The 25,764-nt window shown below is 37.6% G+C and overlaps 1 protein-coding gene across 1 annotated transcript in view; it reads left to right on the top strand.

The window, feature by feature from the left end:
- LOC140239195 (uncharacterized) overlaps positions 1–25,764 on the top strand; it is a 136,755-nt gene that overhangs the window by 66,162 nt on the left and 44,829 nt on the right.

Genomic DNA, 25,764 nt, shown 5'->3' with positions numbered 1-25,764 from the left:
TTGTAATGTGTCATACAAAGCCGTGATATCTCAATATTGAAGTGAAGTGTTACTCACTTTACAAGTATCAGTAATGTTTGTGTTTATAAGATGTGTTGCTATGATTACACATGTAGTAAAGTTGAATGTAAGATATAAGATATGGTAAGTCAAACACGCCCATACAAGACGTATTTCCATTATTACTCAAATAGGACAAGTATATTGTGTGAACAACGTATCAAATAATTGCAATGATAATCCTAAAAAGACAATGGCTTAGTAATCAAGTTTCAGTGGTAGTTGATAAATGAAACAATCTGTGTAAAAAGAGAAACTTTACTTTTCTAAAAAAAGGGAGATGCCAAATGTTTGAAATTAGTACAGTTTGAACGCAGAGACTAGTGCCTAGCTATGCAGCACCAACCAATCCCCACAGAGATGATGCTGTTGCTATGCTCTATAGTTACCCCTCTCGAGAAACCCCGGAGGTAGATGTACTACCTCAGCAAACTTCCTTACTTGCACCCAAGACCTAGAAGAATAAAAACATATCAACCTATCACCTGCGTGTTAACAAAATGTGCACATATACTTTTTGACCAGTGTCCGTTTCTTCCCTTGGGCATCCGATGCAAGCGATATCGCTAAAGCATTTGCATTGTTCAAACTCGTCATGATTGTAATACAACAAATTACTGCCAAGATCGTGTGCTTATTCTGACTGATTAAAGAAACAACTAGGGAACTCTCTAAATAACAGGCTAAATATTACAGTCGTCATCCCTTGATATCTCTTAGAGATGGGCTAAAGAGGATGACATTTTCAGAACATGCTCATCACACCTTAGTTTGATGACTTTGTGCCTACTGACACCATTTTTGAAAAAAAAAGAACGAAAAATGCGAAATCCAGGGTGCCCCGGCCGAAAAGCTGGTCGCCGTTTCGGCTTTAAAAAGACATTTCTGGTTATAACTCGGCTATTTTTTGGTCAATTGTGATGGCTTTGGTGTCTAACCCCATGTTTTGGGGGTCAAGGAAATGGATTATAATGATAATTTTAGTGTAAAACCTAATCTTCCACAATCATGATACTAACCTTTTGCCCATATTTAGGCATAAAATGTTCTTGCCTTTTACCCCTACCCCAACTGCCATTTTTAGTATTGACTATCATACTTTTAATAACAAGTTCTAGCTATCAATCTGGTGTTTTCTACCAACAATAGTACAGCAAGGGTTATGTTATACGTGTGTCATGTAGATACCGGTATGTGGCTGGTGCATTCAGGATGCATGGTAACTGTGCAACCAGTGCTAATACTGTTTCTGCATTATAGTGCCTAATGCCGGTTGTAAGATATTACCTTTTTACACGTTCAAGTCTTTTCAGGAACAGAATATTCATATTTTTTTCTGTCAATTATTTCTCCGACATTAAGAATTGTAATGATTTTCAGATAAGTTCACAGTCAACATAACAAACGAAAATTGCACAATGAAATTACTGACAGTGACATACAGGATAGTAACTATCATAAGAATCTAAGATAAAAATCATAACCCCATTAAAAGGGTATTTCTAACAACATATTCCTTTGTAGAGGGAGACAAACTGAAGAAACTCAAAAACTTGAGCCTTCACCCCTCTGAATGATATCTTTCTCTCATTTAACATATTCCTTATCATAATCATGAATTGCAAAAAGAAAAAGAAAATCATCAAAGAATGGACTTCTTAAAATATTATAAAATAATGAAGAATAACAGGTACATGGTAAGGAATGAACTCTCCCCTCAAAAGCGTGTTTCCGTCAATGTGTTTACCTCTTGACCAACCTCTTGACCAACTGTTCAGTATGGTATTGTCCCCCAGGAGACGTCCCCGGGGCAGTGGTCCTCCGGGGGAGTGGTCCCCCGGGGGAGTGGTCCCCCGGGGGAGTGGTCCCCCGGGGGAGTGGTCCCCCGGGGGAGTGGTCCCCCGGGGGAGTGGTCCCCCGGGGGAGTGGTCCCCCGGGGGAGTGGTCCCCCGGGGGAGTTGTCCCCCGGGGGAGTCGTCCCCCGGGGGAGTCGTCCCCCGGGGGAGACATCCCCCGGGGGAATAGTCCTCCGGGGGAGACGTCCTCCGGGGGAGTTGTCAGGTGGGAGTAGTCCCCGGGGGAGTTGTCCTCCGGGGGACAAGTCCTAGACCCAAACAACAGACCACAGTCAACCAGGTCCAAGACCGGATACACCAAATGCAAAAAAACACACACCCCTGCAACTAGACTATAATCAAAAAGTACCAAAACCGAGACTGTTTGTTCTTTGTTTTCCTCTTCTACTTGTATTCTTTTACGTTTCGTAATTTAGGGCTCCCTGAAAAGATCAGGTGGGCCAGGTCTAGTGCAGGGTCTAGTTACAAAATCACACGCCAGCAACAAACACGCGGTACACAGACAAAACACGAAAAACGACGTTACAAGAACGGAGTAAAGGAGAAAAACTCACGAACAGTGAATTCAAAACCGTTCAAAAGCTCACTCGACGCTGCAAAAAGCCTCTCACTAGGCCTGCTTTCACCTGGGCTCCGTCGCTTATCACTCCTCCCTTCGCGTATCGGTGCGGAATCGGAGCGCAACGCCTGTTGGCAAAAACCTCGCGGCAGCGGAGTAAGCACACGAACGGTGGAAAAATCCACTGAAATATCTCCCGAAACCCAACGGGGAGCACGGAAATAAGTAGATGTCCATGACGCCAATGTTGTGGACGTGGAGTCCCGGTAAATAAACCGCACATCCACAATGAGTAATTACCTCTTTCCGTGGTATTGTCCTTCATCTGTCTTGTATATAGTTGAGTTGGCACTGGTTATAATCTGTAGTTATCACTTCACATACTGTATCCAACGAAATCCCGAGCACCAACTACGGATGCTGGAAAATGTGCCCCTTTATATATGGGTAGGCTCCCGTAAGGGGTCTATGGGAAGCCATAGCGGGTGTATGATATGCCCCGCTATAGCCATAGCGGGTGTATGGTACACCCCGCTATTCCCCACAGGGGTGCTCCTACTACAGTACTCTTTAAGATGCACATAATCAGGTGGCGGTGGTGAACATTTGATCAAAGAAAGACCTCCGTTCATGGTCCATAATGTGTAGCAGGTCCATGCCTAACCCAAAATGGCTGTCCGAGCCAGCCAAGAGAGCTTCCGAATGGACGCACACTCTCAGTGCGCATGCGCATGAAGAGAGGCCAAAAGAACCACGCGTCTTCTGGTCTTTCTCCTCCAATCACCGCAGCTCGCCGTCACAATGTTGGTGTATGATGCGTGCACACACACGCACACACACACACTCACGTGTCTCAGTGGCAGCATTGTCCCACACGTTAGTCTGGCATTGCGCAATTGCATGCACAAACATCGGTCGTTCGGGAGTGTACGTACCATTAGGGATGACGATCGACCGTCTTTAAAATACTTAGTAGTCTTTTATGCAACTCAATGTGGAGGTGGAGACATTTTCTACCAAAGACATGTACCTTCTATAAGCAACAATGTCTAATGTTAATGCTTTTCTGACTCTTTAGTCCATCACACTGTCTTTATTATGCAGTGCATTCAAACCAGCACTTTTATGTTAATCGAAAATGAATCAGCGTGTGGTCGGTCGGTTGGTCGCGGTTGGTCTGGCCAGGGAGATTCCCACCTCCCTGGTCTGGCGGTCTCCGTCTGGCGGTAGGTCGGGCGGTCCGTTGCACAAATCTTGCGCTGCGAAATCCTTCTACAGTTTTGACGCAATTTTGATGAAACTTGGGGGACATGATGCCATTGAGGTGTGGATGTGCAGACATGTTTTGTGTGTGTGTGTGTGTGTTTGTCAGAAAAAGCGTTGCCATTATTATGGTGACCATTCCCCCCCCCCCAAAAAAAAAAAACAAAAACAAAACTTGTGGAGTGAACTACTACCACAGTATTTACGCGATTTATTTTAAATTTGGTGTGTATAATGTTCTATTGGTGTGGTTATGGAAGACACATTCATTTTTGTGTTTGTACGCGACAAGGCGTTGCTATGGTAACGGCATCTTTTCTTGAAAATATTGTGCAGTGAACTACTTCAACAATTTTGAAGATATCAATTCAATTCAATTCAATTCAATTCAATTCAATTCAATTTATTGATTTCATAAAAGCAATACAGCCAATATTTGTACAATAATCAAACGTCGAGGAAAACCACGAAAAAGCCAGTGGCTTGAAGATTGTGATTCCCTACACAGAAGTATATTAAAAAACAGATTGGCATGAAAATACAAAATACAAAATGTTACATAATAACACTAGATACTAGATACTCAATGATAGACACAAAAAATACACATCAAAACAAACAGTACATAAACACAATACAAAACAAAACGTCATGAATGTATAATGTTCCAATACCTTGATAAAACGTAATTAATCATAAGATTCAAAAAGATGTTGTTTCAATTTCAACTTAAAATGATTTAAACTCATAATGCACTTAAGATCATATTCCAATGAATTCCATATTTTTGCACCTTTATATTGCACCGAGTTCCTACATTTCATCTTAGATCGGCATAATGGCAAGACAAAATTTTGTTTGTAACGTGTATTAAAATTATGACTCATAGAATGCGTTTTAAAATAATCATCAAAAATACACGACAATACCGAATGTACATATTTAAACATAAAAATACTCGTTCTATAAAAGATCCTATCTTTAAGGGATAAGCAGCCTACGTCTTTGAAAAGAGGAGGAGTGTGAGCGAGATAATGAGAGTTTGTACACAATCGAATAGCTTTTTTCTGAAGAACGGTAAGACGATTTAAGTCACGCTCAGTGGCTCCAGACCAAACCAAATTGCAGTAATCTACGTAAGGCAAGACAAGGGCGTTGTGTAACATCAAAAGGGTTTTCCTTGGTAATATCACGCGTAGCTTATAAATCATTCCAATGGATACACTGATCTTGCCATGGATGTGATTGATGTGATTTTTTCCAGGATAATCTCTCATCTATAATAACCCCAAGAAAATTAATTGAGTCAACTCTGGAAATAGCATTACCATCTGCGTATATCATCATATCATCATGTGACAGCTTCATTCCGGAGGACTGAAACATCATATATTTTGTTTTACTTGCATTCATTTGTAATCTGTTAGCTTTAAACCAATCACAGACTTTTTGCAGTTCATCGTTCGTCATTTTGTTCAATATTGTTTTGTCAGAATGAGAAGCCAAAATGTTTACGTCGTCCGCATACAGTACAAAACGAAGTAGATTGGATGCATTGATGATGTCATTCACGTACACCAAAAACAAAAGTGGTCCCAATATGCTCCCTTGTGGTACTCCACATGTTATGGGTAGAATGTCTGAGTTGGTGCCCTTAAAACTAGTATATTGACTTCGACAACTGAGATAGCTTTCGAACCATTGAAGGAGTACGCCACGAATGCCGTAGTGTTCTAATTTGTGTAGCAGAATACCATGGTCTAATGAATCGAATGCTTTGGACAAGTCGACGTAAATGGCCAAAGGAATTTCTTTTCTCTCTAGAGCAGCTGTAATCTGCTCAACGACATGTAAAAGGGCTGTTTCAGTAGAGCAAGATGGTCGGAATCCAAACTGTTCTTTAATCAATACGTTCTTTTCTGACAGGTACTTGTACAATCTTTTGTGCATAATACGCTCGAGGATTTTAGAGAAAGTAGGGAGGAGTGAGATTGGTCTATAATTTTCTATGAGATGTTTTTCGTTCTTTTTAAAAACCAGAATAACTTTAGCTAGCTTAAGGGAGTCTGGAACTATGCCTGAGTAAAGTGAAAGGTTGAAAACATGGCACAATGGCTGAGCAATGAAGTGAATAATTCTCTTAATAAATGTAGAACTTAATCCATCATGTCCACAGGAAGCTGAACTTTTCAGACTTTTTGTAATCTCAATTATTTCTGACTCGTCAGTAGGCATGAAAAAAGCAGATTCAGAAATTTTAGAGTTCAAAAAACCAGTGAAACATTTTTTACCAGTGTCAACATTGTTACCAACAGAAACACCAATATCAGAGAAATACTTATTGAACTCATTAGCAATTTCTTTGTCATCTTCAATCTTTTTTCCGAGCACTTCAACAGAATTTGGGAGCTTGGATATATTACATCTCCCCAAAATTTCATTAACAATCTTCCAAGTCTTACACAGGTTGGTTTTATTTGTCATGATTAAGTTTGTGAAATATGTTCGCTTTGAAGCACGTATTATACTATTTAACTTATTTCTATACCGCTGATATGTCAGCTTGTTTTTACTAGAAGGCGTGTTAATATATGCATGAAATAATCTCTGTTTCCTGTTTATGGATTTCAGAATGCCTTTCGTTACCCAAGGTTTTCTTACAATTGTTTTCTTACATTTAACTTTTGGGGCTGATTTCAACACATGTTTGTTACAAATTTGTCCCAAAGTTTGAAGAAAAACATTATATGACATATTTACATCGTTACAAGAATCAACACAGGACCAACTAATAGAACAAAGGTCTTGGATAAGATCTGAGTAATTCAGATTATTTGCAAAACTTTGAAGTTCAAAGTACTGACGGCTCTTGTCCAGTTTCATATCAGTCGAATCAAAAGTTGTGACTTGAAAAATAGGTAGGTGATCAGATATATCTGAAAATATGATACCAGGAGTAATGGACTTGTCCAAGACATTTGTAAATATATTATCAATACATGTAAATGATGAGGATGTCACTCGGGTAGGCTTTGTTATTAAGGGCAACAAGCCATGTGTATACATAATGCTAAGAAAATCATTTGTACATGAATTAATGGAGTGCTTCAGAATATCAAAGTTAAAATCACCTGCAATATAACACAACTTGTTCTCTCTGGCAATACTTGCTACAGAATTCTCCAGCATTCCATTGAAAGCTTGTGCATCCGAGTTGGGCGCCTTGTAAACCACACCTACTATGATGGTCTTGTTTTCCATTTCGATCTCAACAAACATTGTATCTACAGATTCGTTTGAAAACGACAAGTCATCTCTCACTTGAAAAGTGAATCTCTCATCAACGTATAAACAAACTCCTCCACCTCTCCGATGTTCACGTGGTTTATGTACAATGGAGTAGCCCTTCATATTATACATAGACGGTACATTGGAATTAAACCATGTTTCAGAAAAGGCATAAACTGAAAATGTGTGACTTAAACTGTCAATAAAATCAAAAATGGAGTGAAATTTAGCAAACAAACTCTGCGAATTAAGATGAAAAACAGAAAATGCCTGTTTATCTCCACATTGATTAAACTTTCTATCAAAAGTATCACTGAAATAGTAATTACAAGGATTTTCTAAGTTATCGGCAGACCAACCTTCCTCTTCATTCATGCCAAATACATCAAAAGCAAAAGAATCAAGTCGTGAAGAGCAATAATGACTCGAGTAATTGAAAAACGTGTAGATTGTTCTTTGAAACTCATCATCATCGAGGATTTGATTGAAAGGTAGCTCGTTTGCAGTGCATTGGAAACAAATGCAGGAATTACAAGGTAAGGGGGAATGCATACTAGATGTACAGCAAGTTTCATGACAAGGCGATCTACATACTACACAGGTACGTTTCTTTTGAAAGGCTCTCACAGAGTTGAGACAGATGTAACACTTCATGATAAACTACATTACACACATACACATGCACACACATTACGTAACACGAGTAATGACGGCAAAGAATAGAAACACAAAATCGAGCAGAGTATAAGGCAGAGGAAAGACGAACGTTCGAGTTCAAAAGTTCACAAGTTCGAATAACATACATACGGGCCATGTTTGTTTACATCATGATGGCTGGTGAGCGTCCCTGGCAACTCATCGTTCTCGAGTTCGTTTGCAGTGTTCCGTCCAGTCATTTTGTTTCGCTATTGTGTAGAGGTTGTGTGTAGTTTTGATCTTGATTCTGCCGTCTTGTGTCCATACCTTGTTTGTGGGTGGGGGGTATTTTGCTCTCACTTTCCTCAGGAATTTCTGTCTGTCACTGGTTAGGTTCTCGTCGATGAAGATGCGGGTTGATTTCAGCTTCGATCTGGCGGCATAGACTCGAGATCTGGGACCGTACGTGGCAAACTTGGCTATGATGGGACGAGGAAGAGCATGACCTTTCCTGTCAAGTCTGCCCCTCTCGCCGATCCTGTGGGATCTGTCGATATCCTGTGGTTGGATTTCCACTTCCAGTTGGTCCTTCGCAAGTTGACAGAGTAAGGTGTCAGTGTTCTCCTGTGGATTTTCTTTAATCCCATGGATGACCAAGCAGTTCCGCCTGGAATATTGTTCCAGTTCTTCTACACGAGCTTCGGCGTCAGACAATTTGTTTTCCAGATGTTTGATTTGGGCATCCCTTTTCTCCAATTCCAACATGAACCAGTCGTGTAGCGCTGGCGCTAACACCGGTCCTATGGCAGGGGCGAGGCGATTTTCAACCAGTCCTTTGTCCGTGAATGCCCTGATAATGGCTTCCACAATGGTCTCAATGTCCATCTTTGTGTTGGGTTCTGGTTGGTTGCTCACGGGCTTGTGATCTGATGGAGAGGTGCTCGAGTCACTGTCTGTTTCCCCAGCGATCCCGGCCTGTTTTTTGTCAGGTACCGTAGGTGGTTTTGCCCTGGTGTTGACCATCTTGCCGAGCAGTCAGAACGAGTGAGAAAAGTCCCAAAATGTCACTTTTTAGAGGAATGTACTTGTCCGAAATGGTAACTGACGAGATGTTCGGGTGGCTCAGACTGTTGAATTGAGTTCCTGGCTATTCCGTATGATTTTGAGGCTACAAAACCAACATTCTATTTTCCCGCCTGTGTAAATGACGTCCGACCGCCATGACCGCGGTAAAAATATTCAAATTGAACTCAAATTTGGTGTAATTGATACCATTGAGGTGGAGATGTGCAAGACATGTTTTTTTGTGTGTGTTTGTCGGAGAAAGCATTACCATGGTAACCAAAATTTTCTCAAAACTTTGTGGGGTGAGCTACTTCCTCAATATTTAAGCAATTTATTTCAAATTTGGTATGTGTAATTATCTACAGACGTAGATATGCAAGACACACTTAAAGGGATCGTATAGTTTTGGTTGAGACCTAATTTCATGTTTCTAACATTTTTTGGTGAGATGATGAGAAAGATTGTGAAATATGAAAGAGCGTGTAATTCCACGAGGAGTTACACGTTTATTTGATGAAAATTGGTTTTGAAATGGCTGAGATATCCAAAACAGAGCGATTCTAGTAAAGTGTGGGACCCACACTTTATTACGATCGCTTTGTTTTACTTTGTTTTTGGATGTTTCAGTCATTCCAAACCCGATTGTCATAGAATAAACTCTGAATTCCTCCTAAAATGGTATGCACTGTACTATTTCGTAAGTGTTTTCTTGGTATCTTGCAAAAAGTTAAAAGTCCAATTCTCATCTCCACCGATACTGTACCATCCCTTTAATGTTTGTACTCGACAAGGCGGTACCATGGTAACGTTACAGTTCTTCCAAATCTTGTGCAGTTAACTATTTCTTAAGCTATTGAACTTAAATTGGTGTACTTGATGACATTGAGGTGTAGATATGCATGACATGGTTTTTGTGTTTGTCGGAGAAAGCCTTACCATGGTAACGAAAATTTCCCCAAATCCTTGTGGAGTGAACTAGTCCACAGTATTTACGCAATTAACAATGATGAATCAAAATACTACTCTAAACTCGAACCCCGCTGCAGTTGGCATCCCTTCTCTCATTCAATTGCTGATATGGCACCAGAAATTCCACTAGACAGCGAAGAGGGTGAAGATTCCGACATCGTAATCTTTTTGAATAATGATTATACAAACTCTCAAATCAAGACTAACTTTTGACTGTAACGATGCCGCAGTCCAAAATGCATTCACTCACTATCATACAGAGGATGAGCTTCTTTCACTCACTCAATCGACGTAAATCAACTCTTTATTTCACATTTTAATATCATATGCTTGAATAAAAACTTTGATCAATTTTTTTCTTATATGAGCACATTATATCCAAATACAATATTATCGGGCTCAGTGAAACTTGGTTACCCCTATAAAGCCCAAGGGGGGCACATTTTGCCCCCTGCCAGATATTTATTCGCCACTCCTTCGCCCTTAATCCAATCTTAACCAAATTTCGCTTACTTTTCCTAAAATCTCATTCAAACATTTTGATGTATAATTTAGCTGTATTTGATTTTGCTGGTTGCCATGGCAACCATAAACTGACAACTATGTCAGTCAGATTTTGCGAATTTTTCTGTTCAAATTCCAATTAACAACATTATAATATATGAAATGGCCGTTTCTTGGCTGAAATTTGCTGAAGAAGCAAAATGTGAAGTTATTACGCCCTGAAAAGTATTTCCTATAATTTCCTTTGTTTTTTGTGACAATGGCATAAACAATAGATATAATAGAAATACTTGAAATTAACATTTTCCAAAATATTGCCTTTCTATTTTGTGTCATTTTGATTCCTTCACCCAATTTATTCCTCTAATATCATTTGTTTATCACATTATCAATCTGCAACTTTAAAACTCCTAAATTACGTGAACATGAACTATGATAGGTATGGATAAGCATGTACCTGTCCCAAACAATACATCACAGGTCTCATAATGTATTTTTTTTTTTTTTTTGTTATGAATAGTGCCCCCGTGTGGTGGCCTTGAGAAATTAACAAATAATGAGCTCATATGTGGCAAAATATGAAATGTATTGGTCTATGATAAGACATATATACTGGGGATAAAGAAATTATCCGGAAAATCATGTTTTTAGCATATTTCCTATGTATTTCTTTATATTTTGGTAAATAACGCCATCTATGGGTGACCTTGAAAAATTCAAGTATGCGGTCATGTAGAGTATGAGTTGCTCTACACATGTGAAAAATATAACGATGACACATTTAATAATAACAAAGTTATATAGGGGGCGCAATGTGCCCCCCCCCCCCCCTGGCTTGAGAAGGGTCAAAATAGCTTGGGTTTAGAGACATCACCGTTTTTGCTGGTTGCAATAGACGGTTTTAGACTCATAACAAATAATAGAAAATGGAAGAAAGGTGGGGGAGTCGGATTTTATGTGTCATGGAATTTGGACTGTGTCTTCTTGGAAAAATACAGCATGATGTCAGAAACTTTTGAGAGTGTATTTATTAAAGGTAGGGGTTCCCTTTTACAGACCTCCCAAAATGCAGCAAAACATTGAATATGAACCTCAGGGGACTTGTTTAGGCCACTGCTGAGAAATTCGGAAGTCAACAGTTATCTACAATTTGAAAAATGCACAAAACTCAACTACTCAGTAGTTCTGTGTGTCAGCCACACTTAAGCCTTTTTGTTGCAGTCTTCTGTATTTTTTATCTATAAACACAAATCTAATAGTATAAGAGCTGATGTAATAACATATAGAGTGTGTGGCAAGAATGTATATAGAAATGTTTGTAAGTTTTGATGAACTTTCTTCACAAAATATACATGGTGGACACATATGCAGTGCATGGGTCTGCAAAGGTAGCCTAGTAATGTACTGGAATTTACGGTGAGCCCCGAAAAAAATTCAATTCAAAATCTAACGGTCATTAAAAGTGTACTAAATGTTACCTTCCACTTTCAATACTTTATGGGAGTTTCTAAAATGATACTCTCTTCAACATACCACTGTATTTATACAACTCTTCATTTTAGGCATGCAAATGGGATTCCCTACCTTTAAAGTCGAAATATTTCAAATAAAGGTAATAATATTGGGGAGATTTATCGATCACCAAGATCAAACCCTGCTGATTTTTTAAAGTTATTCTACGGCCTTATCTCGAGCAGTTATTTTTATAGTAAGACGTGTTTTGTCATGGGTGATTTTAACCTTAATTTTTCTAATTACAGCGGAGTCCCACAGGGCTCCCTCTTGGACCCACATTTATTTATCTTATACATAAACGATCTTCAGAAAATCATCGCAAATTTCATCATTCATTTGTTTTGCCGAAGGCACAAGTTTGTTTTGTTCACATCGATACCCTAATACATTGATTAATGATGAATACTGAGCTCAGGTCTGTGCAATCCTGGGTTTATGCGAACAAATTATCCCACATATAGAAAAAAAAAATCATATGGTCCTTTGTAATTTTTTGAATGTTGTCCCACATGAGATCAAAATAAATGATATACGTTTAACGCAGGTTCATAACATAAAGTTTTTAGGGCTTTGGATTGACCGAGAATTATGCAGGAAAACTCGAATTATTTTTGTAAGTAAAAATTCTTGTCCAGAAATATTGGAATTTTGAATAAGCTGAAATATTTTTCCTGTTTATATTTTGCAGAGTATATATTCTTCTTTACATTCTCCACATGGCTGTGGGGAAATGCAATTAATTCATTATTAGTTTCCCTTCTTCGTATTCAAAAGCCAGCAATAAGAATCACAAACCGCGCCGGATATTTTGCTCATACCAACTGCTTTTTTTCACCAAAACAGAATTCTGAAAATTCCAGACCTATTTTATTACAAGCTTGGAATGTTCATGTATATAAACACACTAACAACTAATGAATTACCATCTGTTTTTATCCACATGCTCAAAAGAAATCGCTCTATTCACTCTTATCCCACTCGTCAGAGTGACGCCTATCACCTTCCCCGTACTCGTACTATATTTGCAAAGAAAACATTTATGTTTTTTGGACCCATATACCGGAATGACCTCCTTCAAGATATTGTTTCGTCCTTATCCATATTCGCCTTTAAATGCAAATCAAAAAGGCTATTACTATAGTGATACACTCTACCAGGCTTTTAGCAACTTTTTTTTTTTTAAATATACTCCCAGTCTTTTGTCTTTGTCTGCAGCACCAAGTTATTTTGTGGTACCGTTATATTAAAGGTAGAGGATACCTTTTACAGACCTCCCAAAATGCAGCAAAACATTAAATATGAACCTCAGGGGACTTGCTTAAGCCACTGCTTAGAAATTTGGAAGTCAATAGTTATCTCAAATTTGAATGATGCATAAAACTCAACTACTCAGTAGTTCTGTGTGTCAGCCACACTTAAGCCTTTTTGTTGCAGTCTTCTGTATTTGTTATCTATAAACACAAATCTAAAAGTACAAGAGCTGATGTAATAACATATAGAGTGTGTGGCAAGAATGTATATAGAACTGTTTGTAAGTGTTGATGAACTTTCTTCACAAAATATACATGATGGACACACATGCGGTGCATGGGTCTGCAAAGGTAGCCTAGTAATGTACTGGAATTTACTGTGAGCCCCGAAAAAAATTCAATTCAAAATCTAACGGTCAAAAAAATGTACTAAATGTTACCTTCCACTTTCAATACTTTATGGGAGTTTCTAAAATGATACTCTCTTCAACATACCACTGTATTTATACAACTCTTCATTTAAGGCATGCAAATGGGATTCCCTACCTTTAAGCCTATTGTGTTCTCTTTTCAAACACGGCGAGGTCTGTACAGTCTGGTTTAAGCGATATTCGTGTTGGTCATTAGTTCATTCTTTATATCGATCTTTGCACTGGTACAATCAAAGTTGGTCAAGATAAATATATCCGTTCTCCTTATAATTTCATGCCTATGAAATCGGGAACCTACAGTTTTATGTAGGCCCCATCATATTTCTGGCATTTACTTGTGACATCCTCAGATAATATGACCATATACATTTGTGATAAGTTTGTTTTGGTTTTTTATTCTTTTCTTTCTTCTCCAATCAAAATACATGGTGTATATATTTTGTATTTTTGTTTTACTGTCAATCATTTTGTATTCTCATCACTGAGAAAGCAGAAATTTGAAAATAAATTTGAGCTTGAACTTGAACAATCACCGCCAATCAAATCCGGAAATTCCCATGTATTTCCTAAATGTTGAGAAATAAGAAAAAAATATGATGGTTCTACCCTATTTATGAGGGTGCTGAATCCGAATCTGGATGATGCAACTCTTGCATCCTTCAGGATTTCGAGATATTCGAGATGGCCGTCAAAACGGCCGCCAAAATTGGTAATTCTCACGTATGTGAGCGTTGTATGTTTTGTTATTGCATTTTAATCATGAAGTACAGTATGCTTGTGTCCACGATGGCGCGTGTTGTACCATAGTCTCATTTCCCCCTTTTTTGTTCTTCTTTTTTTTCTTCTTCTTTTTTTTCCCCTTCCTAAGTTAATTTCATGTCAGTTGACATTGGTTTCTTTGACTTTGTGTACGTATTTTTTGAGGGTCCCATACCCTACAAGCTTTGCTTTTTAAGTGGGACCCTCCATTTCCATTCTAATCTTTGTATTAGGTATATACCTTAGAAACGAAATTCTGTTTTTACTCTTGACCACTTGTACGTTTTCTTTGAAATTGTTATAAATTTGTTCTGTAAATGTATTGTATATATTTTTTCTGTTTATTCAATGGAAATGAAAATAAAATTGAATTGAATTGAATTGAATTGAATGTATTTATAAGTGTTTCAAAATTGAAAAATATTTATTGATGGTTCTACCCTACTTCGATTTCACATGGCTGCCCAAACTGGAAATTCCCGCGTATTTCCTATTCAATGGTTGAAAATTGAGATTAATATTTATGGTTCTACTCCATTTCGAGGGTGCTGAATCCGAGTCTGGATGCAACTCTTGCATCGTTGAAAGTTTGGAGAAAATCAAGATGGCTGTCGAAATAAAACGGATATTCTTATGCATTTCCTTCTAATAAACGGTGAAAATTGTTAACAATTGATGGTTTTACTCTAGCTTTTGTGCTGAAAGATTTCAAATTTTCGTCAATGGCAAAATATTCACCAAACTCTACTCTGCTGATAAACGAACGCATAGTTCTTTTATCCCTTTCTGACCTTGCTTTACAGTGAAACAGCAACTCTACCGGATGTCTTGGAGTTGGTACGATACAGGTGCGCCAGAAAAAAAAAGAAGAAAATCCTGCAAGACTACCGATGCGGTTGAGTAATTGCAAGATCACGCTGTTTCCTCTATACATATCGTGGATAAGTTATGAATACTTACAGTAGGGAGCTTTAGATTTTGACGCGCGGACGTTTGAGACGACGAGTGCGCTGGACGTTTTCCCCTTCCCTGCGTCGTGTTGAAAAGTAGCTTTAGATTACTCGGAGACGCAACGTATAAAAAATAAACTGTCGCCCCCATATGATCGGTGCATCAAGTAGTTCTCTACGTCACAATTTGTGCGGACGTAAAAATAGCTCAGAACGCGTAGTGAAAAAACTCAGACGACGCAAGCTAAAAACAGATCGACTTGACGCGCGGTTCTGCGCATGCGTAAAAGTTTTTTTTTTTCCTCTGAACGTCCCCAGTCGCGAAAATCTAAAGCTCCCTAGTCAGTGGACAAGACATGCTCATCTCAATCATATTGTGATAGTGATGTAGAGTTTACTGCGATTACCCGACATTACATGTTTTAATCCTTGAGCAGTTTTGATCTCTTCATCCACGAAAACTCAAATTCGTTAATTAGTTTATATTGGTGGTCTTGATGACATTGTTGAAGACACGTCTACATGTTTATAGTTATGTTTCAATTTGTTCGGCAATATGATGAAGCATTTCATATAATACTTATATTCATATATTATTATTATTATTATTATTATTATTATTATTATTATTATTATTATTATTATTATTATTATTATTATTATAACGAACACACGGGAAGGAAAAATCACGGGTAACGCGCCGTAAAAAAAAAAGCAATAAAAACGAACAAATGACAACATGTATGGTAATAGATCATTGCCCAGTACTAACGAATACCATAATCACGCAGAGTGCTTTCGAAATTGCCTTTATTGATATCTACTATAGTGGTAACGGATGCAACCGTTTCTAATGACGAAATAAGAATATGAAACAAGTTTCAACATCAAATACCAGCTTGCCATAATTTAATTTGACTCTTTTGATAGCCGAAGAGGATTAATTTCACATCTGTAGCGCCATGTAATCGGCGACCACAAGCAATATTTTATAAGAATTGTGGCTAAAGAACTCTTTACTCGTACATTTGTGTTTGCACGTGTCAGTATGATGTCAATATTATTTTTTCTTTTCAGTACGTGTTTAAGTTCCGTTTGAGACATATCGGAATATCTTAGTTTATTAGAAAATCATTGTGACAGTCATTTTGGATGCCATTAATTTTGGGCTGATTTGACGCATTCGCTCAACTGACTGGAATTTAAGAATTGTTGCTTTTCACCCTGGGTTTAACTCCCCGCTTCGCGTTAGACCATAATATTTCACAATTTATAACAAAAAACAGAAATTTCCCTTGATAGGATATTTATAAAAGTCCCCAAACCTTCAAAGACCTTCAGCGCCCTCAAAATGGGGTAAGATCATTTACTTTGAAATGCTCACCATTGAGGAAAAGAAATATTAACATTTAAATTCCAACTTCTGCTAGTTATCTTAGCGGTAATCTTGGACATCTTTTTTTTTTTCAAAGTTTATTTCATTTTTCGACATAACATATGTTTCACTTCTTTTGATAACAGAGAACAAGGTAAATAGAACATAGTGAAATGAAAAGAATGTACAATAATTGAGGACCTATAGTAATCATACATTGTATAGTAAAAAAGAAACAGAAGTGATCGAAATGAAGTACATGTATACCGTGCGAAAAATGGAGGGACCCACTAAAAAGACAGAGCTTGTAGTGTGTGGGCCCCTCTGGAAAAGAACATTGATGGAATCGAATCATCGTAGATACAAAAGATAACAACGTGGAAGAAGTCTGGATACAAAAGATAATAAAGTGGAAGAAGTCTGGAAGCCCACTGAAAATTAGATTACCAGATATACACTTTCATAGACGCGAACAAACATGAAACAGGACTAGACAACGAGACAACTACTGAAAAAAAAGGTTGTACAAGACAAACGGGATGGACAAGACTGACAAACTAAAGACAAAATAGCAGACAAAAATGCACAACAGAAACAGAAACAGAACAACAGAAACAGCGATCTTCGGCAGAAGCATGCCAAGAGAATAAGAGGATAGTTGTAGGGGAAAAGTAATATTTTGACGCCTGAAATAAGACAAGAAAATAGAAAATAGAGGGACGTATGAACAGGAGTAACATACGGAAAGTCAACTTCAAGACGCTATGGGCAAAATGGCATAGGTGACAACATTGCGAGCATCCAGGAAAAAGATACCATTAATTCTTTGAAGAGGGGACAAAGTGAGCAGGTAAGTGTAACTGAGAAAAAAAGGACAAATGGTTAATTCGGTATTGTAGAGTCGTACGATTGCAATAAAAAAGACTTCAGTCTCCTCTTGAAAGAATATATGGATGGAGCGTTTTTTATGTCTTGATTCAAAGAATTCCAATAATTTGGGCCTATATATATATATATAAGTGTGTTTTTAGCAAAAATCGTTCTTAAAAGAGGTAAGTGAAATTCATTGGAACGCCTAGTAGGATATTCATGAAATGATTGATTTTTTAGGAACATAGAGTCAAAAATAGACGGAAGCAAGTTATTACAATACTTGTACATAAATTGCCCTAAATTAAACAAAAACAAATCTGCAATTTTTAAGAGCTTGTTGGAGGCAAACAACATATTTGTATGAGAACGTACAGGGGAATAACAGATAACACGGAGAGCTTTTTTTTTTTTTTTTGTAAGAGGAACACTCTCTCTAATAAATTCTGATGCGTGTTGCCCCAAACTAATATTCCATAATTAAGATGAGGCAATATTAACGACGAATATAGCATAAGTAATGATTTTTGTGGAATATGAAATTTCAATCTATTTACAATGCCTATATTACGTGAAATTATATTGCAGACATTATCAACATGTGATTTCCAGGAAAGTTTTTCATCCACAATGACACCCAAAAATTTGATATGTGAGACTCTTTGTAGATAAGAGTCATCTAATACTATATTTGTACTTAAACTATCAACAATATTACTAAAAAGCATATATTTTGTTTTTTGAGCATTGAGTGATAGCCTATTGGCCCTGACCCAATTTGTCACTTTTTTCAATTCAATGTTAATTTTATGAGCGAGAAAATCAATATCATTATGGGCAAAAATACATTAGTGTCATCTGCAAAATGAATAAAAGAGAGGTCGTCGGATACGCGACAAAAATCATTGATATAAATAATGAACAATAACGGCCCTAAGAGACTTCCCTGTGGGACACCACATTTAACTTCTCTGACAACGGAATCATTGTTTTTAATTGTAACGAATTGTTTTCTATCAACTAAATAACTCTTGAACTACTCCAAGGCCCTCCCACGTATTCCATAATGCGATAACTTATAAAGTAAAATATCATGATTGATAGTGTCGAAGGCCTTGGAGAAGTCCAAGAAAATACTAACTAAATGAGAATGGTTATCGATTGCGTGAACAACTCAACAAAATGCAAAAGAGCATGCGTAGTACTATGTTTCTCACGAAAACCAAACTGAAAATTCGTAAAAACGTCGTGTACCTTCAAAAAATTGATCATTCTCTTGTAAATAAGTTTTTCTAAAACCTTAGGCAATGACGATAATAATGAAATTGGGCGATAATTGCTAACTTCGAACTTATCGCCTGCCTTAAATATTGGGATTATTTTAGCTAATTTCATTTTATCAGGGAACACACCATTAAAAATTGACAGATTAAATATATGAGCAAGTGGATCAGCAATCGAGGAAATAACACCCTTAAGTATGAAATTATCTATCTCATCATAACCAGAACTTCGTTTATTTTCAAAAGAAGAAATTATATCAATAATTTCAAATCTGTTAGTTGGTATAAAAAATATGGAATCAGAATTACGCTGACCTAAAAATTCAGTAAAATGAGAATCTGTTGCAGAAATGTTTTGAGCATAATTTTCGCCTATTTTTGAAAAATAAGAATTAAAAATATTTGCAATATGAAGAGGATCATTGATCAATTCATCATTCAATTTCATTTTATCAATGTCAGAGTATTTACTCGGAACATTCATGGCCTGTTTTAGGACTTTCCAAGTATTTTTCATATCAAACTTATATTTCGATAATTGCTTAAAGTAATATCTTTTCTTTTCAGAACGTAAAATCATTGTCAAAGTATTTTTATATGATGTATATCTATTCTTCGATCGCTCAGTTTTTTTCCAATTTGTACTTATAATACAAACGATTTTTCCTATTAATTGAACGAAGAATTGATCTGGAAATCCAAGGTAATCTAGGTGTCTTTTTATACTCTGTTCTATTTCTTTGTTTTGGGATTACATCATCTAAATGATGATTAAAAGTTTCCATAAAATTACAAAAGGATATATTAACATCATCGCTGCCAAATACTCCTGACCAGTCAGCATTCTCCAGGGCCACATCAAAACTACCTAACTTTTCAGGTGAAACTCTACGTCTAAACAAAAGAGGTGAAATAGGTTTAATATTAGCTGGTGTTTTAAGAGTAAAACAAGTCATTATTGGAAAATGATCAGTCATATCTGAAAGGATTATAAAAGAGTCAGGGAGGGGTAGAATATTACAAAACAAGTTGTCAATGAGGGTGGCAGAGCGATCTGTAACACGTGTGGGTTTAGAAATAAGAGGAAGAAAGGACGAGGACAGAAGTGTGTGAAGAAAATCACTAGAGATATTATCATGCTCAGACTTCAGCAAATCAATATTGAAATCACCGAGTAAAAAGCAATCCTTATTTCGGAAAACGTGTGAATTATCAAGATCTGAAAAATAAGTTAAAAAATCATTGGCGTTTGAATTAGGAGGTCTGTATATAATGCCTACCATAAGATTTCTACATCCTGGGATAAGAATTTCTATAAACAAAGATTCAACAACATTGTCCATTCTAGAAATATCTTCATGAACAATAGTATCAAAGGAACGTGATATGTACAATGCAACGCCCCCTCCATTCTTATCAAGCCTATTATTAACAAACAAATTATAACCCACAATTGCGAAATAATTTTCTGTATTGGAAGCTAACCATGTCTCACTTAATCCGATAACGGATAGCGACTGGCTTGCATCAGATTCTAATAGAAATTTTAAATCATCAAAATGTTTATTCAAACTCCTTATATTTAAATGTAACAAAGAAAACGTGTCCTCAGAAAAATTATGAATCATATCTTTGCATTGATTCACTGCAATATAATTGCACAACATATTTTGAGTGAAATCATTACTAAGATCATGAGGCAATTCATTTGCAGCTGTATTCAGGCTATCGGTAACAAAATCATCGTAAGGGGTGGTTCGTGTACTGGTTAACCCACTAACTGGGTCAGAATCTAAGCTTGTGTTCCTAAACAATTCAAAAAAATCATCGTTCGATACGGAATGAAATGGAGCATTCAGAAAATTAGCCATAATTAAAAATACGAGACGAATTTTTAAAAGTCTGCGTTATTAACAAAACTAGGATGTCGTGAATAAAAGGATGATACAAGAAATTACCCAGTCGCAGGGATGTGGCAAGACGCTGGAGTAATCTACGAACATGGGTGACGTCAAAATTATGATAAGCAAAAGATCGCTGAAGAGACGTAGAACGTGAAACGAGAGAGGGCAGAATAAGGTAAGTAAGAAAACTGAGAAGCATGGACAGAAAAAGACATAGAACACACACAACACAATAAGAATAAATCCAGTGTCTCTGTGGGATTCCGAGACGACAGCAAAAACACACATACACAAAAATTTGAGCCGACATTAGACAAGGACAAACGTGGCTTGGCTATTACATTCGATCAATTTCCGGATCATCAATAATATACGATAAGTACAGAATAGCTCCAAAAACCCCAAGCCAATTACCTTCTCGGGCACTTGTTAGCACACCGCAGGTCTGAATACGAAACATATTTTCACACCGATGCCGCCAATGGCATCATTATAACAGTGGTAGTGTGTGTATGCATGGCGTGTGTAAGCAGTGTTTTAACATGCGAGAGTATGATTGTGCTTGAGAGTGTGAGATTTGGGTGTGTGTGTGCGTGTGTGTGTGTGTGTGTCTTAACGTGTGCGTGTTTGACGTGGGCGTGGCTGCGAGTGTAGGCAGATAAGGAAAGGGTTCGGTTCAGTGCAGACGATACTGGGACCGTACAAGTGAACAATTGCTGTACAAGCAAGTACTGTACTTCACATTACACCAGTTTGGCAGAATGATGAGTACGCAGGAATTGTGCGCATATGAATATGCAGACAAGCGATAAAGATCTAACGTAAGGATAAAAACTTGTAACTTTTCCAAAAATTGTCACAATTAAGACCCTGCATAAAGACCCTACTTAAAACCCTACATAACACAAAAATTGCATTAACCAGGTTCGGATCCAGCACTCTCGAAATAGGGTAAAATCGTTAACTGTTTTTTTTTTTTTTTTTTTTTACACCATTAAGAAGGAACTACGTGGTCTACATGAGAATTTTCGTTTTTGGCGGTCATCTTGGCGGCCATCTGTATTATCTCAGCACACTCAAAATAGGATAGAATCCACCAATTGCTTTCAAATTGTCAAACTTTAGACGGAAATGATACACAGGAATTTCAGTCTTGGCGGCTATTTTGGCGGCCATCTTGAATATCTCAAAACCCTCAAGGAAAGAGGTGCTGTATCATCCAGAGTCGGATTCAGCACCCCGAAATAGGGTAAAACCATCAAAAAACATTTGTAATAATAATAATAATAATAACAATGATGATGATAATAGTAATGATAATAATAATAACAATGATAATAATAATAATAATGATAATAATAATAATAACAGTAATAATAATAATAACAATAGGTCTTATTTCCCCTGGGTAGCCTCTTTAGTGTTGCCACTGCTGTACCAATTGGCCCTGTCATTATTATTACCCTAGCTTTGCCAGGTACCCATTTATACACTTGGGTCGAGAGGGACATTGTGAGTAAAAACATATTCTCCAAGGACGTAAGCACTGGGCAGGATTCTAACGCGAGTCCTGCGATTGGGAGTCGAGAGTCTTATCCGCTATAGTGTCACAGCGCCCCCACTATTGGGTGGACGATAAGACAATGTTTAGCCTCTGGCACCCATTCTAAAATTTCCGATATTCATACATACATAGCAAACAACAATATTGCTTTATTAAAACAGTATATTTAAAATCTGCTTCCTGAAATATTTAAGATATGTATCAAATGTTAGATTTCAGTCACAGATTATTATAGAGAATCCCAAACTTATCATAGCTCAAAAGTCCAGAAGGAATAACAGTCCAGATAAATGAAACTCACGAACTGATGATCTTATATAGACGCAGTTCTTATTTACAAGGTTTTTAATCATCCTATAAAAGTTCTTGTAGTATATCACTCGAATTAAAAATATGACGTTTTTAGCTCCCAACTCCTGAACATTGTATACTTTTTCTTCCCCTTTCCTTCTTTTCTCTTCTCTGTACTTTTGTTATTTGAGTACCCTCTTATTCTTGTCCATTATTCTCGTTTTTCTTATTTGTCCTTTTGTACTTTCCACCTTGTGTTGTCCTTTACGGTCAAATGACATTGAAAATACATGAAGGTTTGGTGTTAGTTATTCTATACATGTGTATGTGTTGTGTTCCTTCTGTTAAAAAAATGAATTATTCCAAGCCGTAATTCTTACACGCCTTTGTCCATTTCAAGCGATTTGAAAATTAACAAACGGTCTCTTCCACCTTTATACCAATAAAGATATGTCGTCATGAATATGTATTATTTACATCATTATATACTACAAACCCCTTGTTGCGACACGGATTGTCGCCCCGTCACGGATTGTCGCCCCGGGCTCGGGGTGGTTCCTTCGGTGTTAAGCTTTGGTGGGATGGGTATGACTGGTAAGTTATGCGTATGTGTGTGTGTGTGTGTGTGTGTGTGTGTGTTGTGAGCTGCATGTTATGTGATGTGTATGATTTGTTGTGTGTGTGTGTGTGTGTGTGTGTGTGTGTGTGTGTGTTTGGAGTATAATAATACAATATGTAGAAACTGTGCATGTGTGGTGGTTGCATAGTGGTAGTGGTTTGTTTGTCTGTGTGTATACGTGTGCCTGTATGCTTACGTGTGTATGTGGAATATAGTGGCGCTACTGTGGCAATACAAACGCCTTCAGAGTGTATGAGCACGTGTTTAAAGAATTCACACCAGCGTTGATCTAAAAATAGTATGGGTGTGTCAACCAAATATCAGCGGTGAGGCGGGCTAGGCGAGAGAGAGAGACCGAGAGAAAATACATACGAGGGAGGTACCCTCCCCAAATGTTATTTGTCTTTGTTCATTTTTCCCTGCAGTCATTTTCTTCCATCAGTCTTATAAACTAGAACGTCCATACCACTATTCTTTGTCCCAGAATAGGTTTGGCATGCTTTATGCATGAGCGAATAATTTCCACACGCCGTAAAAAATTTGTCAATCGTTACTTGATTTTAGCACAAACGAACTGCCATTGCACACCGCTAATACATACGTAATACAAACAAACACCAACAAACACTCAAACAAACCTCACAATGCAAATAAACCAACTCAACACTTTTTTCCTTGATATTTATTGATTTCATTCAAATCATTCCTAAATCGACCCATTCTGGGTGCAACATGAACAAAAAAAGTTACAAATGGCAATTCGAAACAAAAGCAAATCCATACGTCAATTCAAACCACAAATAATCTCACTTCAACATAGATAACTCGATTATAGACCAACCCTACTAATAATTTCTTCACGAGAAAGTTTTGACATGTATAGGGCCCTACCAAACCTGTATTCCTTGAATATATTGGTTTGAATCATGTAACACCTTCTTACTTACAAGGGCATATACATTAAAAAAAACACACACACAAATATATTACACAAATCTAGAATGAAATCAGTCACAAAAAACCCGACCACCCCCTCCCCTCCCAAACCGAAACAAATCTAGGGCCTACATCTATCCTAAATATTAAATCCTACCAACATCCGTCATACCATTTATAACTATCCTTCTTCAAATCCAATCCCCAACCCACCAACCCCTGATTAAACAAAACCTAAATCATCCCACACCCACATTCACCGACCCAAATACATACATACACACACACACACGAAGGTTCGTTATTCCGAAGTTTCGGTTTTTTCCGAGGCTTCATTTATCCGAAACACACAATTCCCTATACCTAGTGGTTCGTTGATCCAAAAATGAAATTCGGAATAACGAACCTTCGGAATAATGAGCCTTCGGACGAATGAGCCTTCAGAATAACAAACTTTTGCAATAACGAAATATAACCCCCTTCCCACATACCGACGCACACCCGAACCGATACCACATCCTTCCTGATGAAACGATTTCCCTATGTTGATAAATAAGACATAATGGACCGTATGCAGAAAAGCAGCATCCGCCCGCACGCAAGCTCCACTCCGAATTCATATACAAATCTGCCAAACAAACTCATCAAATTCAAAGCTGCTGATAAAATCAATATCAATGTTTATGCCAGCAACAGCTTACTAGGTATCCCTCCCCACGCGCAGCTAAAAAACACATACGCAAAAAACTGACATAATAAACACATTCTTCCATCACACACACACACACACACACACACACACACGTACACGCACAAACGGACACTAAATTATCATGTGCACGCGCACATTCACACTTCCTTGAAACCTCACCATGGCTTTTTACATGGCATGTTTGCATGGATGTAGCCATGTAAGTTATGTGTTAGTATTTCAATGATTATGTCCAGAACGATATTACCCAGCAAAATGTGCTTCGAGGGCGGGCGACAATCCGTGTAGGGGGCGACAATCCGTGCCGCCAACGCCCGTCACGGATTGTCGCCCCGAGCAGGAGGCGACAATCCGTGTAGGGGCGACAATCCGTGTCGCAACACTCCTGTTTATATGTCCATGATTTGCGAATGCTTGATATTGTTATACTTATTTTTGTTCTATACAATGAATAAATAAAACTCACTGAAACTGAAACTGAAACACATCCATGTACACACAAACACACAAACACACACACACACACACACACCCACACACACATAGACACACACACTTGAGCGTCGCACTCAAACAGAAAAGGCTCCGGTACTATGATTAGCTCCTGAGTGGAATTGGCCTTCTTGATTATTTTTTCTTATCCGTTTATTTTTTTACACAAAAGATGCAGGTAGGTCTATATGTAACTAAAAGTAGACTTCATAATCATGATAGTAATCAAATTATTCTCATCCATTTTGGAATTCTGCGTCATTTTGGATGAGAACATGCAATCAAACGCAAGTCAGATTATCTATAACTCAAGTCAGATATCAGTCAATCAGAATTTGGTAGTTAGATATATGTGTTTAATGTTTTATTTCATCTCAACTTTTTTGCAGATCTCAACTTTTTTGCAACAGTGCCCAGGAGACAGTTCCCTATCCCACACAAATATGAAGTACACCGACCAATAACAGCAAACAGAGTGGTCATATGCCTCATTCATTCCAGGTCATGGACTAAGAATTCAGTCCGGTGAGGTGTTCTGATGATCAGTTCATCGATTAACCTGACTCACATGTGACCACGCCCTTCTCTCAGTCTAGCCACCGTACCACGTGAA

Source organism: Diadema setosum, chromosome 15 (assembly GCF_964275005.1).
Source record: "Diadema setosum chromosome 15, eeDiaSeto1, whole genome shotgun sequence".
Taxonomy (NCBI): Eukaryota; Metazoa; Echinodermata; class Echinoidea; order Diadematoida; family Diadematidae; genus Diadema; species Diadema setosum.
The sequence above is the reverse complement of the archived record's forward strand: the minus strand, read 5'-3'. Positions and strand labels throughout refer to the sequence as shown.